The sequence below is a fragment of the Schistocerca gregaria genome, chromosome 2, assembly GCF_023897955.1.
Source record: "Schistocerca gregaria isolate iqSchGreg1 chromosome 2, iqSchGreg1.2, whole genome shotgun sequence".
In the NCBI taxonomy this organism is placed as follows: domain Eukaryota; kingdom Metazoa; phylum Arthropoda; class Insecta; order Orthoptera; family Acrididae; genus Schistocerca; species Schistocerca gregaria.
The window spans coordinates 30803548-30822144 of NC_064921.1; the positions used below are offsets into that span (position 1 = coordinate 30803548).

Consider the following 18597-nt stretch of genomic DNA (forward strand, 5'->3'; position numbering starts at 1 on the left):
TATATGGTTTGTAAAAAATTTGTGGTCTATGTTTTCATAACTAAAGAGCACTGTAGTACTTGTCATAACTCATCTAATATGTAACATGCCTTTTTGTCTGCTTTAAGTTTCTTGGTGGTGTGTCATAGAAAAAATATCATTGTAAAAACTAATTTGTAAGTACCTGGATAGATAAACAATCTACTCACTAAGCAGCAGCAGGACAACACACATATAAGAAAACATTTTTCTTATTCAGTAAGCAGCCAGTGGCTCCTACTTCTAGGAGAAAGGGTGAGGGGGAGGAAGAGGGGTGAATGGAAAGGAACAGGAGAGGTTTAGGAAAAGGGGTAGAGTTTGGAAAAGTCCACAGAACCCGATGTCCGAGTTTCTTTCTGTTCACCCCTCTTCCTTCACCTGCAGCCCTTCTGCTGGAAGAAGGAGTTACCAGCTCCAAAAGCTTGTTTAAGTGAAATCCTTTTTTATATGTGTGTTGTCCTGCTGCTGGTGAGTAGATATTTTTTTTATCTATTCAGTTACATTACATTGTCAAAAACTGACTATTTGCATTGTTGTCATTACATGTACTGCTAGTTTAGACACATTTTAATAAATTTGTGTGATTATGCTTACCTTGAATAACGTTATTAATTGCAAAAGAGATGTTCCACTGAAGCAGAATGCTTGAAATGCTTGCAGAAGTAACTTGTAGATCACTTGGTGCGGGAGGAACTGAGAAAAACACATCATGCTTACTGACAGCTTCCCATGTAAAGATTCTTACAACAAATATTAGAGACTGTAATTGTGAAGCAAGAATATATTACAGAAAGAGAGAAATTTGTATCTTTAGTTCAATTACAAACAACTGATTCATTATTCATATAACTTGTACAGTGTCTAACAATTCCGATTTTCTCATATTACACACACTTTGCCTAAAAGCTATTAGCTTGAGAGCAACTAATTGATTCTTTCTATTACGGCAAATACTTTATGAGCCACCTCCTGACGTGATGGTTGCATTCACACTGTTTCAGAGAGTGGTTCTTTCCTGAGCTTTCCTGTACCTGTACATTATGGTTCCTTTTTCATCAGATTATCACAAAGACTGACTATTAAATAAAGTCTCAAAAAAATAGTGATGAGTATGAATTACCATTTTTCTAGGGATTCAGGGAGTTTGAGAAATCCTTAGACTCAAATTCAACAAAATCTGCAGTAACAGTTTTTGAGAAAAACAGGCACTGATTCAATCTACATTAGCACACTAAAAATATAGATATGATTACTATTACTTGCAACAGACATTTATCAGAATAGTATTAAATTCAAAACTGAAAAAGGAATTGGACAAGGGGAGTCAATGTCACCAAAACCATTCTCAGTGACCCTACAGGAAGTTTTTGGGTCCTTGAAGTGGGAAGTTGAAAATGCCAATTGTTTTAATTGAATATGCCTGAACCTTCATATTGCTGAAGACTGCTCCTGCTGGGAAAACTAAATGGAAGGAATTGAGAAAACAAGTTTGAATGTAGACATTAAAATCAATTATAACAATAGTAAAATAATTTATAACCAACATAGCAGAGGGCACCAATAGAACTCCCCAAAAGGCTGCAGTATTTACTTGCAATTGGGCACCACCTGTGCAACTGTCAAAGTACTGTGTACTTACCAACTGACTCTTTCAATACAAAAGCATTCATAGAAATGAAACATAATCTTTCAGTTAAAATTCAGCCTTTGTCAGATCCAAAATGACAATAATTTCTACCATCATAGAAAGCTTACCTCTAAGCAACACAGATTTGCTGAAGCAGCTATGGTTCGAACAGAAATATCATGTCACATGTATCCAAGAAACACACAAAGACAACTGTAAACTGTGTTCCAGGATCCTTAGATTGTCTCTCATTGCTGAAAGGTCCCATCAACAGTGTGGGAGTTCAGTGTTTGAACAACTGTATATTAAGATAATATTCACTGATGTCAGAGAAGGCAACAACTTTATGATTGTGTATTTCGCCTTTATACAAACCTCCAGGTAACAAATTTGGTATTGATGATCTTGAGAACTTTCATATAGGAAAAATTAAGTTCTTAATTGAAGATTTCTGCAGTCATAATATTGTATGCGGTTATAATGATGATAACAAAAACTGTGAAAATGTTCTCCATTAGGCAGGCACTTATCAGTTAACACTATTACATAACATCAAAAAACCTGCATTGTTAAACTGTGGCAGATACATGTGTGGCTACAATCCTGACCCTTTTTTTGTTGCTGATAACACTGCTGAACAATGCGCAAAGCCCTTATGGATGCACACCCATCCCAAATACCCAACATCAGGCAATAATATGTCCACATGTGTTGGCAATAAGACCACAGGTAGTACCACTCCATCTAAGGTTAACTTCTTAAAGGCTAATTGGGAGAAACTGAAAGTCACAGAAGATAATCGAACTAGTCCCTACAACTGAGTCCATGATTAAATTATAGAAATTGTACAGAAAACACCCATGGATGACTATTTCTTGAATCAGCTATATATATATGAACTTACCCCAAGCACAATGCAATAGATTAAGACATATCTTAAACCTTTCATGGAAACAACTGTAGCTGCAAACACCTTAACAACTTGATCACTAAAGTCAAAAGAGAGCAGTGGTGGAATTTATTAAAGAACTATAGATATCCAGAACTAGGGGGGAAAAGATATATAGAGACTGCTGAAGAGATTAAATAATGATATGGCTAAGAGATATGTAGGAGCAACATTTCTGATGATCAGATAGCTATTATCCTGCTTAAAATGGTAAATGAGAGTCATACACATAAGTCTCCAACTAAAATATTCAGATCTCTGGAAGAGGAACTGAGTCACCTTTCTAAACCATTTGTCAAAAAAAAAAAAAAAAAAAAAAAAAAAAAAAAAAAAAAAAACTGGAGAGAGCAATACCAGTGCTAAAATTGGTAAAGCTTCTGGCTTACATTATATAATAGTCAAACAAGTAAAACATTTTGGTCCAAAAACCAGCTCCCATGTTTCTTCAACAATTGTCTCAATTATGCAAGTTTCAAGTAGCTGCCTTTCTGAAACCAGGCAAGCAAGTTGACAAACCAAGCAGTTACAGACTATAATCTTCTTTATCATACTTGCAAGACTTTTGAACAAATGAACCATAATAGACTCTTAGAAGCAGTATAACCCCTCTTAATTCCACAGCAAGCTGGATTTAGAGGGGGTAGAGATTAGTGTTTAACGTCCCGTCGACAACGAGGTCATTGGAGACGGAGTGCAAGCTCGTGTGAGGGAAGGATGGGGAAGGAAATCGGCCGTGCCCTTTCAAAGGAACCATCCCTGCATTTGCCCAAAGTGATTTAGGGAAACCACGGAAAACCTAAATCCGGATGGCCAGAGACGGGATTGAACCGTCGTCCTCCCGAATGCGAGTCCAGTGTGCTAACCACTGCGCCACCTCACTCGGCTGGATTTAGACTGGGTAAGGACAGTACAGCACAAGTATTAAATCCAACCCAGTATACTGAAATGGCTTTGATAGAAGAAAGGTTACTGGAATAACATTTATTGACCTAACAGCATCTTATGACACAATAAACTGTCAAACACACCTACAAAAATGCATGGAATAACTAAAGATTACCATTTGACCAAAATGATTCAAGATCTCCTTCAAAATAGAAAATTTTTACAGATCCTCAAGATCATCAAAGTCAGTGGAGGGGCAAAAAGAAGAGGTTTCAATAGGGCAATGTTTTGACTCATCAGTTATTTAATATTTATACCAACGATCAGCCCCTGCATAATAACAAATGAAGGTTCATCTACGCTGATAAGCTTGCCCTCTCTTCTCACAGTGTGACCTTTAAACAGTTGGAAATAAATCTTAGCACTGTTGTGGAGGAGTGTGATAAATACTAGTGTAAGAATCTATTAAAGCCAAATCAAAGCAAAACATAAGTGTTCATGTTGCATTTTAGTAACAGATGTCCTCAGAAATCTATGCATGACTTGGAGGTGAGTGTGGCTGTAACACAGTTTCTACCCGCATATCATGGAGTCACTACTGATCAGACATTGACCTTGAAACATCAGTGTCTTAATGAAAAACGAAAATTATCGGCAAGAAAGAATATACTGCATTAAATTGTGTGATAATCCTGTGGTGCAGCAGCAAAAACAGTTAAAATTACAGCTTCACCTTTGTGTCCCACAGCAGATGCATATGCGAGTCCTGTTAGGTACTTTTAAGATCTGCACTGGTGTGACACTGCTGCTACATTACACTTTTGGCACGGGGACGTCATTGGCCAATGGTGGTTTGATAATAAACAGAGAATCAAACCTCATGAGAGGAAACAACTCACCTTGTGAGTCAATCTATGGGAAGCAGAAAGTCTTAATCCTTGTAGAGATATACCCGTGGATAACTCAGCACACAGCTGGCACCAGCAGCTGTTGACTGAACTCTCAGCAGCAATGCTTGGGATGATACAGAAGGTGCAGTCTGCAGTAGCTGAACTCTGTGTAACCACTACCCTGTTCAGCTTACTGACCCACGCAGGTAAACACCTCCGTCAGTGGGTCTGCCCATAGTGCAGAAACTTATTGTAGATGGTGCATGTTGTGCACCATCTACAATAAGTTTCTGCACTACTCCACAGCACCATTCATGCCACTTCATCTGGTTCCATTGGCATGTCTGGTGGCATGGATACCTCAGATACAATTCTGGCTATGTTAAACAAGAGGATATCACTCTCAATGAGTTATGTAGGCTTATTACTGGATGTCTGAATCCTACACATGGGATAAACTCTGTCATTTAGCTAGAATTGTCACTCCACATATCTGATTGATGTATCTGTATGCAGAGAAAGGTATACAATATCAGCCTTTGATAAACAGCCATCACACAGCAATCATCCTGCTCCTTAAAAACTGATATCCAGAAAAAGTTTCATAAGGGCATCAGATAACACTGGCCAAAAGATGTGTTATCAATAATCTATGAAGAAGATGAGGTCTCAACAACACTGGATAACTCCTTTGGAAATACAGCTGTTGATTTTTCTGAAGAATGTCCCTTGTGGAAAACTGAATAAGTTCAGACAGGGTTTGCAAGGTCAAAAAACAATTTCCAGAAATGGGGTTATTTCGTATCATCAACTCTTTGTACCTGAGGAGTTCAAGAAACTATGGAGCACTTACAGCGATGTAGAAAGCGTCCTACAAGAAGTGTCATTGTTGATTTGATGTCTGCAAGCTCTAAAGGCACAGTGATTGGCATAAACTGGGCTAAAGTTGCTTAAATAGTCATAATCATCTTTTCATTTGATGTATTCTTCAAAGTCAACATTTGCAATACTTAATAAGAGATCATAACTGGAGTACAGCAAACCATACCAGTGAAGACTATATCCTGCAAGATGTACCATTGTATCAAATTTTAAATTAGCAATTAGTCTACAAGTGCTATTTCTACATCTATGGCCACATTCTGTTAAAAACCTTGCAAAGCACATGGCACAGTGTATTTTCCACTGTAACAACTATTAGGGCTTCTCCCTATAAAGCATGGGAAGAATGACTGTTTAAAGTCCTCTGAGGGCACTGTAATTAATCTAATCCTGTCCTCATGAACCCGACAGGAGTGATACATAGGGGTTAGTATATTCATGGAGTCATCATTTAAGCTTCTTGAAACTTTGGAATTAGGCTTTCGCAAGATACTTTGCATCTCTCTTTAAGTGTCAACCAATTTAGTTCCTTCAGCATCTCTGTGACACTCTTCCATTGGTTAAAGAAACCTGTGACCATTTGTGTTGCCCTTCTCTGTATAAATTTGATATCCCCTTTACTTCTATTTGCTACCATTCTCCTGAGTGATTTGTAAGTCTTCTCCTTTTTAGACTCACTACATTTCTCTAGCACTGTGCCAATAAACCAATGTGATTATTTCATTTTACATCTCTACAAAGTGTTGTATTTGTATTTGTATATATCTTGTATGTTGAAGTTTGATGCTTTAGACATGAATAAACAAATACTTACATATCAAACTGTAGTGATTATAACATTTTAGGCAAGATACTGATCATTTCAATATGGTGTCTGGTCAGCTGTCACCCAACGTGAATCAGGTTGTTTATCAACATTTTCCATGCTCAGTTGGCAGCATATAAAATTCATATTTTGAATACTCTCATTGCCTATACTTGCACAATACCATAATATTTGACTTATGTTCTTACTGTTAGCAAAGAAAAGAAATGTTTTTAGCAAACTATAATTATGACCAAGTTTACCTTATGCAAATATTCAAAAATAATGTACTGCAAAGCAATTTAAATATGAACAGTATCCAATATACTTTGATAATGGCCACAACTTCCTAACAAAACCTAAAAAGACACATTAGATGTTTCAGGATATTAATGAAATGTAATGAAATTTAATGAAATTAATAATTTATGAATTTGCTTATTTTAAAAAAAGCAACTACTTTCTTTGAATTTACAGCTCATCAAGAAGTTTAGGAGACAGAATATGCAGAATGCATTATATATCTTGTCAAACTTGCTGGATTATGTTGTTTTTGAAATTTGAAATACTAAATTGTGTAATTGTGTTATTAAGAATTTGTAAAACCGTTGACACGACAATTCTGTAGGGATTTTTAAACTGTTAGTATAATAACAACACTTAATAGATCATGTTTAGCAAAAACAAACTTTAAAATGTGAATTTAACATGTAAGGGATGATCAAACAATTTCTTTTTGGAGGCCATGCAGACCAGAATCAAACAAAACTGTCATGAGCATTGAGGAAAGTATCACATCATGCACATGGCTGAAGCTACCTGTTTGTTAAAACACAGTGTTCTGCTGTGTCAAGAAGTCCATAACTGCCTGCTGCACATCCTAGTCCAACAGGAATCAACAACTCTTAAAGGCATTTCTTAAGGGACCAAAGGGGATGTAATTACATGGGGAGAGATCAGATCAATAGGATGGGTGCTCGAGTGTCTCTCACTTGAGTAAGTGATGATGCTGCTGGCCTCTTGTGTCAAATTACGACCAGCACAGAATTTGGCATACCATTCTCCAATAGTGGTTTAGGAAAGACATGCTGTCCAGCAGTGTTTTTCTCTGGCCAGCAAGGGAAGAATAACCGCACACTGGTCATGTTTGGAAACACATGGTAATAATGTTGCCCTTGTCAAAATTTCTGCATTTACTGCATGCACATCAAAAAAACATAAACCCCACACTAATCTCTTGCCTACATGCCGGAGCTTACGTACCCTCAACAGAGTCATGCTGTGTTCCAAGTATGCTACAGAAAAGCCCTCAGATGGAAACTTTTTGATCACCCCTTATAATTAATGGTCATTACATAAATACAGAACAAGTATATGAAAATCATCAGCACCTGTTCTATTTTTATCATAAATTCCATTTCCTATTGTTTTCTGCATAAGTAGACTAAAATGTAATTACTCATTTGATCTTTGGAGTAAGTCCACCATATTGGAAGCTTTTTTCACTAAGTGAGAGGTGGTTTCTTGATTTTAACAGAAGCATATGCACTTTTGTAGATCCTGTCTATGTCAAAGAATTGGGCATGTGGGGTGTCTGTTGTGAGAGGCATTGATACATTGAGTCAAACTGAGTAAGCTTGTAAAATTAAATATAAATCATTAAATAATTATATGGCCACTGTTATTATTTTTAATATCATAAGAACCCCATATAACAGAATTGAACAAAACAGAATATGGTCCTGGAGCAATGAACTATCCAGTTCAACATCTACAAGAGCACTGTTACTCAAGATAAGTAAATCATATTAAAATCACTTGGTTTTCTCTGCAAATTTGGATTCTGTTGTGCTAGCCTCACATGTAGTGTGACAGCTCTTGCTAATTTGATTTGAAATTTTTGAACGGTATTTCAAGATTAACAATGAACTTGTAGGATGACTTGATGAATTCTATTATTTAGGGCAGTTGAAGCCCATGACAGGATGGTCAGCAAAAGAAATAAATAGACCACTAACATTTGGTAAACTGAACTGAGTTTGAAAAACTAAGCTTACAATGTTCCTGGAAAAGAATGTAATTGGAAGACCAAGAAAGATTCATATGACTGCACTTAACTATGTACTACATAATGTACATGATAGTACACAGCACTGTACATGACATCTGACTGCAGGTTTAGTGTGGAGTGAAGCTACCAGCCATTGCAATCAAATGTTGTTGATGTAGTGATCTTAAATTAGAAAGACCTGGGATATAACAATCTACACAATTTGTACACGAGTCCACAAGTCTTCAACAGTGTTTTCTTGAGAATTGTAAGGAAATAGGTTGATGATCAGTCATATCCCACATGTTTAAGGAGCAATATGTCCACTGTAACTTCAAAAAATTCTGGAAGATTCATAATTTCGCACCAATGGTATGTTGGAGAAAAATGCTGTTGCCATCCCTGCACATACCTATGTTTAATGTGTAACTACAGGAAGTTTCAGTGTTGTATCTCTGTTAGTTATTGTTCAGTGTTGTAATGAGTAGAATGTTTTGTCACATGATTTGCGAGTTTCAAGTTGGCAGAGTAAGAGGAGCAATGCATCTGTATTAAATTTTGCATGAAACTTATGAAAGCCTTCACTGAGACACACAACGTGCTATAGGAAACCTATGGGTGTTTAATCCATACTAGATATTATGAATGGTTCACATGGTTTAAAAATGGCCTGATGAAAGTCAAAGATGACCCTTGTTCAGGACAACATTCAACAGGTACTGATGACACTCATGATACCGCAAAATTTTCCCCATGGCTCATGAGACAAGACTAGAAAGACCTTTGCCCTGCAATTTGTGAAGAGCTTTCGTATTGTGCACATAAGAACAAGACGATCTTTAAGAAAACCAGAACTCAAGTTGAAAATCCTACTGAAATGATGAAGATTTGCAATGATAGACAAGATAAAAGAAAATTCAAAGATGGTGCTTCATGTGATCCACCAAGAGGCATACAAAAACTGGTTCCAGAAGTGGAAATGGTGTTGAGAGCAGTGTATAAACTATGGAGGTATGGAGGTGTGCATTTCAAAGGGAACAATGTATAATAATTGAAAGCTAAGTGTAGAAAAAAATTTTGTACGAAGTTCCAGAATTTTTAGGACAGACCTCAAATGTGGGAATGGGAGAAAAAAAAGACTTAGCATCTTGGAGTTATATTTTTCAGAAGTTTCTTACTAAACTTATTCTGGCAAACTGTCAACATCCTACAGGAACCCACGTTTTAAGGATTCTGGGCTGTGCCCTTCACCCCTAATGGAGCATGAGAGTATTGGGCAGGTAAAATGTGTACCTTTATCTCAAGCAGCAGAATTGCATTATTAGCTACTCCAAGTATGTATTATAATTTGTTGGTACTCCAAGAACTTCACTATTTGGAGGAGTATAAAGAGACACAACAGTGTTCATCAATGGCATGCTAGTGTAGAAGGTGACACAAATCGAGCTAAGTATAAATCTGTGCACTTCACACATTTCTTTACATATTCATTTTTATATACACACCAACTTCAACCTTTTACTTTATGTGAGGCTACAAGTGCAAGACAGTTTCTAGAATTTCTCAAATCTGGGAAAAACTTCTACTGTTTGTGTATTTTCCCCATAATCCATCATTGATTTTTTCAAGGCCTGTATGTATCATGATATATTGTGTGTCTTTGAGCATTTGTTGAAGCTGCACAACATTTCCTACTTCATTGTCCATTGTAAACTACATTTGTTTTTCTTATGAACTTTTGGCAACAGTATCCTTCTTCTAATAATTTCCGGGTGTGCAGCCGGATCCCGTCGACGGTCTGCCACAATTTTTTGGCCCAGAGACGTCCGGCCATCATCATGTGAGTACACAACTACTGAGGAGCCCAGGTGCAGTCGCTGTATTTATGCCGAGTCTTGCGCAAGCGAAATGTACTGGCATCCTACAGTGCATGCGCCAGGTGTTGACATGCGTGGCATAGCCGAGTAGTACGTGCTGCCCTCGGTGGTGAAAATTAAAGATCATCTAGTCATTGAGTATTGAATGATGCTGTCAATTCTCCTGTGATTGTATAATTTTAATAACAGGATTCCAATTTTTATCCAGTTGAAAGCCGTTGTCACGATTTATAAGATTATCGGCAAAACGTATTTCCACTGATTCCTTGATTACGGAATCCCAAAATCTGGAAACTGGAGCTAAAATTTTTGTTCCATTGTATTCCATTGAATGTCGCAATGAAATACAGTGCTCTGCTACTGCCCATTTTGATGGTTGCTGCAGACGGGTGTATTTTTCATGTTCTGTACATCGTTCATGGACAGTTCTTGTTGTCTGGCCAATATATGCAGAGCCACATTCACAGGGAATTTTGTAGACGCCTGTTTTCTTCAGTTGTAAATCATCTTTAACGGATCCAACCAGGTCTCGGTTCTTTGCTGGTGGAAGGAAGATAACCTGGATTTTATTCTTCTTCAGTAACCGGTCTATTTTTGACAACACATTCCCGGTGTATGTATTTCATTAGGACATTCAATGGAATACAATGGAACAAAAATTTTAGCTCCTGTTTCCGGATTTTGGGATTCCGTAATCAAAGAATCAGAGTAAATATGTCTTGCCGATAATCTTATAAATCGTGACAACGGCTTTCAGCTGGATAAAAATTGGAATCCTGTTATTAAAATTATACAATCACAGTGGAATCGACAGTGTCATTTGATACTCAATGACTAGATGATCTTTTCTTTTCACCACCAAGGGCAGCATGTACAACTCAGCTATGCCGCGTATGTCAACACCTGGCGCATGCGCTGTAGGATGCCAGTACATTTCGCATGCGCGAGATTCGGCATAAATACCACGACTACACCTGGGCTCTTCAGTAGTTGTGTACTCACATGATGATGGCCAGACGTCTCTGGGCTGAAATATCATGGCAGACTGTCGATGGGATCCGGCTGCATACCCGGAAATTAATAGAAGAACAAATACGCCAGGAAAATTTCAGAAGTCACAACAGTATCCTTGTTAAAAAAAATAGTTTCCTCCAAATTTCGTTGTGTTGTTATGTGATACAAGGTACATTTTTGAAAATTTTCAGACACAAGAGTTGTGTTTAACATATTTCATAGCATATTGAGAGCCACAGTTTTGCATTCAGAAAATTTTGTCAGCAATACATGTTCAAGACGTGAACTCATCTTACAGCAGTGTACTTAATTATGTGATTCCTACAATATTTCCACTTTTCTTCTCATTTACCTGATTCTTCTAAGTAAGTGTTTGAAATTTTATGTCATTTGAATTCAACTGCTGCAGTTTAGTACTGTGCTTTGTGATTATTGTAACTGTGGTATGTTTTATTTAGCCTCCCCTTATAAAATAGTGCATATTGACAACATTTGCCTTTATTGACATTGTTACCAATTGTTACACAACTCTGTTACTGAATATAACTACAAAAGAAGTGCAACATACAGTTATCATTAAGGATTGTATGAAATTTATGCCAGGTTTTTCTCTTGTTATTTACACAAACCAAATCATTGAGTGTTCTTTGTCCCAGGTGTTAAAAAGAAGTTGCAATACTTGTAGCACTATGGATTCTGAAATTAAAACAATCCCAGTGAGGCTTATTTAAAGTTATTTTTTTAGTGTTCAGATAAAACCTGTACTAGTCAAAATGCAGCCACGTGGGTGTAGGTTGAGTTGGGTGTATTTCACAAGCAGCTAAAGATTCCTCTAACTGCTTTCAAGCAAATGGCTGCTGCTTCATATTGGTGTGTTGTGCGAGCTGCCAAGGATTGTGTACCAGAGCTATCAAAGGTATTTCAAGCCCTACCTTCTTCAATGGGTGACATGTCCTCTGCAATGTATAAATAATCTATCAGCGCATTTCCACTTGACCGTGAGTGATGTGCTGGTGGCAGGTCTAGTGACTCTGTGTGAGGGAGGCAGGGACCAGGGTGAAACCAACAAGTTCAAGGTACTGTCTGCCACAGAAACTTAGAAAAGAGCCAGTGAAACACATTTCACCTATTGGGAAGCCTGTTGTGTCCTGTGCAGTGAAAAGGAAAGCACAAATGTGCAGAGGTCTGTTAATCAACAGTAGTTGAAATTTACAGTGAATAATGGTATGCCCTAAGAAAAAGCTGAATCATGGAGTGAGAAGGTTAAACATTTGCACTCATTGTGCATGAATGGAAGTCAAATTGAACTTTTTGAAGAGACTGTTTCAGCAGCCATTGGGGACCAGGGTGCAATCAACTGGAGATAGTAGTGCCATTGGAGCAAATGATGACAGTCATCTTGTCTCTGAAGTAATACTTTAACAATATAAATAAAAGATAGATTGCTACCCACATGATATGTTGAGTTGCAGACATGCACAATAAAAAGACCCTTTACACTTACACATTACCTTTTTTCCAAAACCCTCTTCAGAAAAGGAAACATACACACACTCATTCACACAGGAAAGCATATCTCACACACATGAGACCACCATCTCTGACACTTTGAACCAGAATGCAACTGTCATGTAGAATGGAAGCAGCAATATGGAACAGGCAGGGAAGGGATAGCAGGGTACAGGTGGGGGGACAGAAAAATGCTGTCTGGTAAAGTGTGTAGGGACTACATTGCCAAGAAGCACAGAATTGGGATGCTGTGGGGCAGGGAGGGGGGAGGGAGAACAGGGAGTAAAGAGGAGATGAACAGTGAAGGGAAAAGACATGGGGTGCAGTGGCAGATTGTGAACATAACATATTTGATTTCACTGTCTACTTCACTAGCCAGGCCATCTGGATCCTTCCCTCCACCGTCCATTTTTCTGAACTGTGCAGATGGGAGTTATCCTTATAAAACATTCTCCACTCTCAAAATTATCCCAGCCTCAATCCACAGTAATCTACCATCCCCATTCCCTCTACTCAACACTTTCCAGAGGGCAGTGCACAAAGAGGGTGTGAACATACCATGCTTGATCACAGTGCCTACTTCATTACCCGAGCCATTTGGATCCTCCCCTCCACCACCAACTTTTCTAAACTAACCAGCTGGAAGTTTTCCTTACAACACATCCTCCACTTCCAAAATCCTGCCCCCAACCCATACCCTGCTATCATCTTCCTCATCCCCTCCAGACTCCTGTTTCCATTCTCCGTGACAGTTGCATTCTAGCCTGAGCTTTTGGAGATAGTGGTTATGTGTGCTTGCTTGTGTGAATGAATGTGTGTTTGTTTCCTTTTCTGAAGAAGGCTTTGGCCGACTCACAGAATTTCATGGTAGCTCACTATCTGCAGCTAATTCCCCAGAATTTATTGGGGCACCCAGGTTCTGAGCAGAGTTGAATGTTTGAACCAGAGACTTTGAAAGTTCTATGAGAAGCTATTCTTCAATGTTCTAGACTTGCAATGTAGGGCTGGAAACTGTAGAGTTAAAAACTGTAGCATCTTTCTAAATAGATGAGTTTTGAACTACACATCAGCAGTGTAGCTGACTGTGAGTGGGGTGCACACAAGTGCTTTATAGAATGGTTGCATCTTCAATCACTCCAGATAATGATAGCTGTAAAAGACACAGAAGTATCACTGATAGATCTAATGTAATGCTCTCCATAGGCAGTAGTATTAAAATTTTAGTAGTGAATTGCTGAAGCATTCACAGTGAAGTGCCCAAGTTTGAAGTGTGCCTAGAAAGCAGCAGAGCTTATGATACTGGATATAGAAAGCTGGCTAAATTGCCACCACTTTGATGTTTGGGACAAATCAAAGTGTATATGGAACAGATATGATAATGGAAAATGAAGGTGGTGCATTTGTTTCAGCAGAGAAAAAACTGAAATCTACAGAGATAGAAACTGATGCTGCATGTGAGCTTGTATGTGCAAAACAGAGTATCATGGTTGAGTGAAAACTTGAAACTGGATCTTCTTGTGAAACTAACAGAATTACCCCAGATGTTAGTGCAAATTTCAGAAAAAAACCCAGTTTCCTGGTATTTATGTTCCCCAATGATACTTTCATCATTTATTATTTTAGTCATCCAATAATTCATTGGTATAATTACAATACTGTAAGTGCTGGTCTAGGCAGGATGTCCTCCAAAACATTAATAAATGCCTTCTGAAAACTACCTAGAATGTTGGTCATAAATCTGTTCATGATGGAAATATTTTACACATAAAGGATACAAAAACAGATCTGATTTCTCCAGACTATCCAGACTGACACTGGTATCAGTGACCATAAGGCAATATTTTGGAAATTTGTGATAAGTTCCCATGGAACCAAACTTCAGAGGTCATCAAACCCTAAGAACAACACACACCCATGCCCGCGGGAGGTCTCGAGCTACCAACAGGGGGATCCGCGTGAACTGAGGCAAGATGCCTTAGACCGCTTGGCTATCACATGCTGCAACCATGAGGCAACTGTAGCAACAATTATTACTAAGGTATGAAAGGTAGCAAAAAACAAGTAGGAAGAATAACATGTTCAGCAAGTTAGATACAGAGCCAGTCATGTCATAACTTAAAGAAGAAGTCAAAATATTTCCCTCAGGACAGGGGCATGTAGAGGAATTGAGGCTCAAATTTAGAAGAGTAGCTGACCTTGCACTGGGCGGACATGGAAGTAGTATAACTGTTCAAGAATTGAGGCTCAAATTTAGGAGAGTAGCTGAGCAAGCACTGGACAGACATGTAAGTAATAGAACTATTCATAATATGTGTGACACTCCATGGTATACATTCACTGTGATTACAGCACAAGCATACATCAAAGCATAGGGTTACAGGCAAAGAAATGCTAAATGGAACGCTGTTGGCTCTTTAAAAAGAAGATGTGAAGCTAGTATAACTACACTAGCAGAATCTTATCAAAAGACCTCTCATGAAACCTGAAGAAATTCTGGTCATTACTACAGTCTGTCTGTGCTCAGAATTTGGTGTCCAGATGCTCAGAGATTGAAATGAGAACTAAAGACATGGGTAGCAAAGCGAAAGCATAAATGTTCAATGTGATAGGGTCTGCAACTGCGATGAATTTTTTTTAAATATTTCATGATGGCTTTAGCTGCCATTCTCTTTATTTCATGAACAATTGTACAATTTCAGCCTTAGGACATTTTCAAGTGTTTTATGGATGATTTTTCAGTATTAAATTGTGCCATGTATATCATTGCCCCTATGACTCCATGTTATGCTCATAAAATAAATCTGAAATGTTTTATGCTTTTTTAGGAGTACATGCTCCTAAAATAGCATAAAACATCTCATAATAAGATCAGTGACATATGTGGCATAACTTACTACTAAAAAATTATCCATTAAATACTTGAAAATGGCATAAGGCCGAAATTGTACAATTGTACATAAAATAAAGAGAAAGACAGCAGAAGGGATCATGAAATCTGTTAAGAAAGCATAAATACTGAACTTCATTTCCCAAAGTTCCTTTATTAATGAAGTTGCAGATTACTGACACAAAAAAAAAGACTGATGAAGATATTAGTGGTTACAAACAGCTGAAAATGCTGAAATTAAACTATGATGGAATCCAATTCTGCACATAATTTTTCAGCTGACTTAGCTCTCATCTTAACGACACTGTACAACAGATTTCTTGAATAAAAATCTGTGCCTAGTGACAGAAAGCAAGCACAGGTCATATTAGCCTACAACAAGAACAGAAAAAGTGATCAACAAAGCTACCTTCCAATTTCATCTGTTGCAGAATCCCAGAATATATTCTGACTTTGCATTGATAATCATCGTATATTAAAGTTTAGGAATCAGTAAGATAATAAGAGATATTTCGAGATATGTACTGAGTTATACAATCTATAACATTTCTGAAAATATAATGGAGAGACCGCTGTAAGAGACATTACAGACTGTTGACCTCAGATGTTAAGTCCCATAGTGCTTAGAGCCATTTGAACCATTTAATTCACCGGCAAAGCTTTGGAACACTTGATTGTTGCAAGTTCATTTCCATAATCAGTGTATCAGCAGCAATTGGGGCCATATTTATTTATTTAACCTGATATCATTAGCGCTATGAGCCTCTCTCTTACATCGGACCAGGGTCTTGTACATACAGTACATTTTTTGCATCACAATTACCTAAGACACTCAAATTACTTTAATACTAATGTCATTTTCAAATTGTTATTTTCAGAAATGTTATAGATTGTATAACTCAGTACATATCTGGAAATATCTCTTCTTATCTTACTGATTGCTAAACTTTAATATACGATGATTATCAATGCAAAGTAGTTTAAGCCCTATTATTCCTTGGAGTGTCCATTTATTCCATGGAACAGCTTCTCCGCTATCTAGGTTTTCTCTTATGAAAAGAATGAAGGCGATCTTGCTGATTAGCCATGAAAGAAAGAAGATGTATATGTATGTATTGTTGTGCTAGTTGGGATTAGGATACATCATCATTTTTGAAAGAGGAAAATAATGATTTTCTTTTTAGAATAGAATTTTTTTATTTGCCTTTTAGTATTTTTCAAACAATTGGCTTCGTGAAAGTTTACAATGGAGTACAATGGAGTAAGCACAATAAACACTTACATACACAGAAGTATTTCGCTTATTTAAGAATTGAAACCATTTCTTTATCACTTATTAAAAACTTATATTATAATGACTATTTCCTAGGAATTCTTCAATTGTATAGAATTCACTGCATTTTAACAAATTTTGCAATACACTCTTGAATTTATTAAATGTGGCTACACGAGCTGAGTATGGTAACTTGTTAAAAAAAATTTATGCCCTGATGTTTATATTTATTATGGACAACAGTTACCCTCGAGAAAGGAAAATCCAACAAGCGACTATTTATGGTTGTGTGTGTGTGTGTGTGTGTACATCACATCTTGTGTTAAATTTGTCCAGAGTTTTTTTAGCATACATTAAAGAGTGATATATGTACATGCTATGTACTGTCATTGCACCGAGATATTGAAAGTGGTTTCTGCAGGAATCTCTGGGTGCTAATCCTAGTATACATTTGATGGCCTTCTTTTGCCATCTGAAAATTCATTTATCCCCTGAGGAATTACCCCAGAGCAAAATTCCATACTCCAGATGGAAATGGAAGAAAGCAAAATATGAGTGGAGTAACAGCTGTTTGCTCACACTGTTTCTCAATTTGTACAGTAAAAAAAGAGAAAAACACAGGCTAGTTTGCTGCACAAGTGGTTGGTGTGTTCTTCCCAGGAGAGTTTTTGGTCTATGTGCAATCCAAGTAGTTTCACTGCATTATTTTTACTTTTTGTAGGTTTTAGATTGAAAATTATTTGTTCTGTTTTTCTATTGTTTATGCACAGTTGATTGGCCTGACACCAGTGACCAGTCATTTGCATTATTTCGCTTTTGTTATCCAGCACAGTTTGTAAATTGTCACCCAAGATTATTAGTGTTATATCATCAGCATACAGTATATTCTTACATGATATACAATTCGAGAAATCATTAATATAGACAATCAACATGAAAGGCCCAAGAACCTAGCCTTGGGGTATTCCTCTTTCTATATGGAGTATTGCTGATCTCTGTTTATTTGCATATACATGCTGTAACCTATGGCTTACATAAGATTTGAATAAGGTGAGTGGTATACCTTCAATGCCATAGTATTCTAACTTTTTAATGATTATGTCATGAGACACTGAATCAAATGCTTTGCTTAAATCAATAAGTGTTCTAGATATACGCAATCTCTTGTCATATACTTCATATATATTGCTCTTCAAAGCTTCAATTGCTTTTACAGTTGATAGGTGAGACCTGAATCTGAACTGCTGTTCATTTAATAGTTTGTTGCTTTCAAAATAGCTGTATAGCTGCATATGCATGCAACTTTCTATTATTTTGGATATGATTGGTACTATTGATATGGGTCTGTAGTTGTTTAGGAGATTTTTATCACCTTTTTATACACAGGTAGTGTAACTGTGAGGTTAAGACATTCTGGAAAAATTCCTTCATCTAGTACTCTGTCTGATAGTGAGAAAGTGGCATTTTCTTTTTTTTTTTTTTTTGGAGGGGGGGGGGGGGGGTCATCAGTCTGACTGGTTTGATGCGGCCCGCCACGAATTCCGTTCCTCTGCTAACCTCTTCTTCATTTCAGAGTAGCACTTGCAACCTACGTCCTCAATTATTTGCTTGACGTATTCCAATCTCTGTCTTCCTCTACAGTTTTTGCCCTCTACAGCTCCCTCTAGTACCATGGAAGTCATTCCCTCATGTCTTAGCAGATGTCCTACCATCCTGTCCCTTCTCCTTATCAGTGTTTTCCCATTCTCTTCTGTTCCAGTTATCCCACAGTCCATGTTTCACTACCATACAATGCTGTACTCCAGACATACATTCTCAGAAATTTGTTCCTCAAATTAAGGCCGGTATTTGATATTAGTAGACTTCTCTTGGCCAGAAATGCCTTTTTTGCCATAGCGAGTCTGCTTTTGATGTCCTCCTTGCTCCGTCCG

At 37.4% G+C, this 18597-nt stretch overlaps 1 protein-coding gene across 1 annotated transcript in view; it reads right to left on the reverse strand.

Annotated features, from left to right (window-relative positions):
• The window catches only part of LOC126336261 (Down syndrome cell adhesion molecule-like protein Dscam2), a 103081-nt gene that overhangs the window by 73571 nt on the left and 10913 nt on the right, over window positions 1–18597 (reverse strand). The window contains exon 3 of the mRNA XM_049999757.1: window positions 613–711. The gene's annotated coding sequence lies outside the window, so the exon portion shown is untranslated. The remainder of the gene's footprint in view (window positions 1–612; window positions 712–18597) is intronic.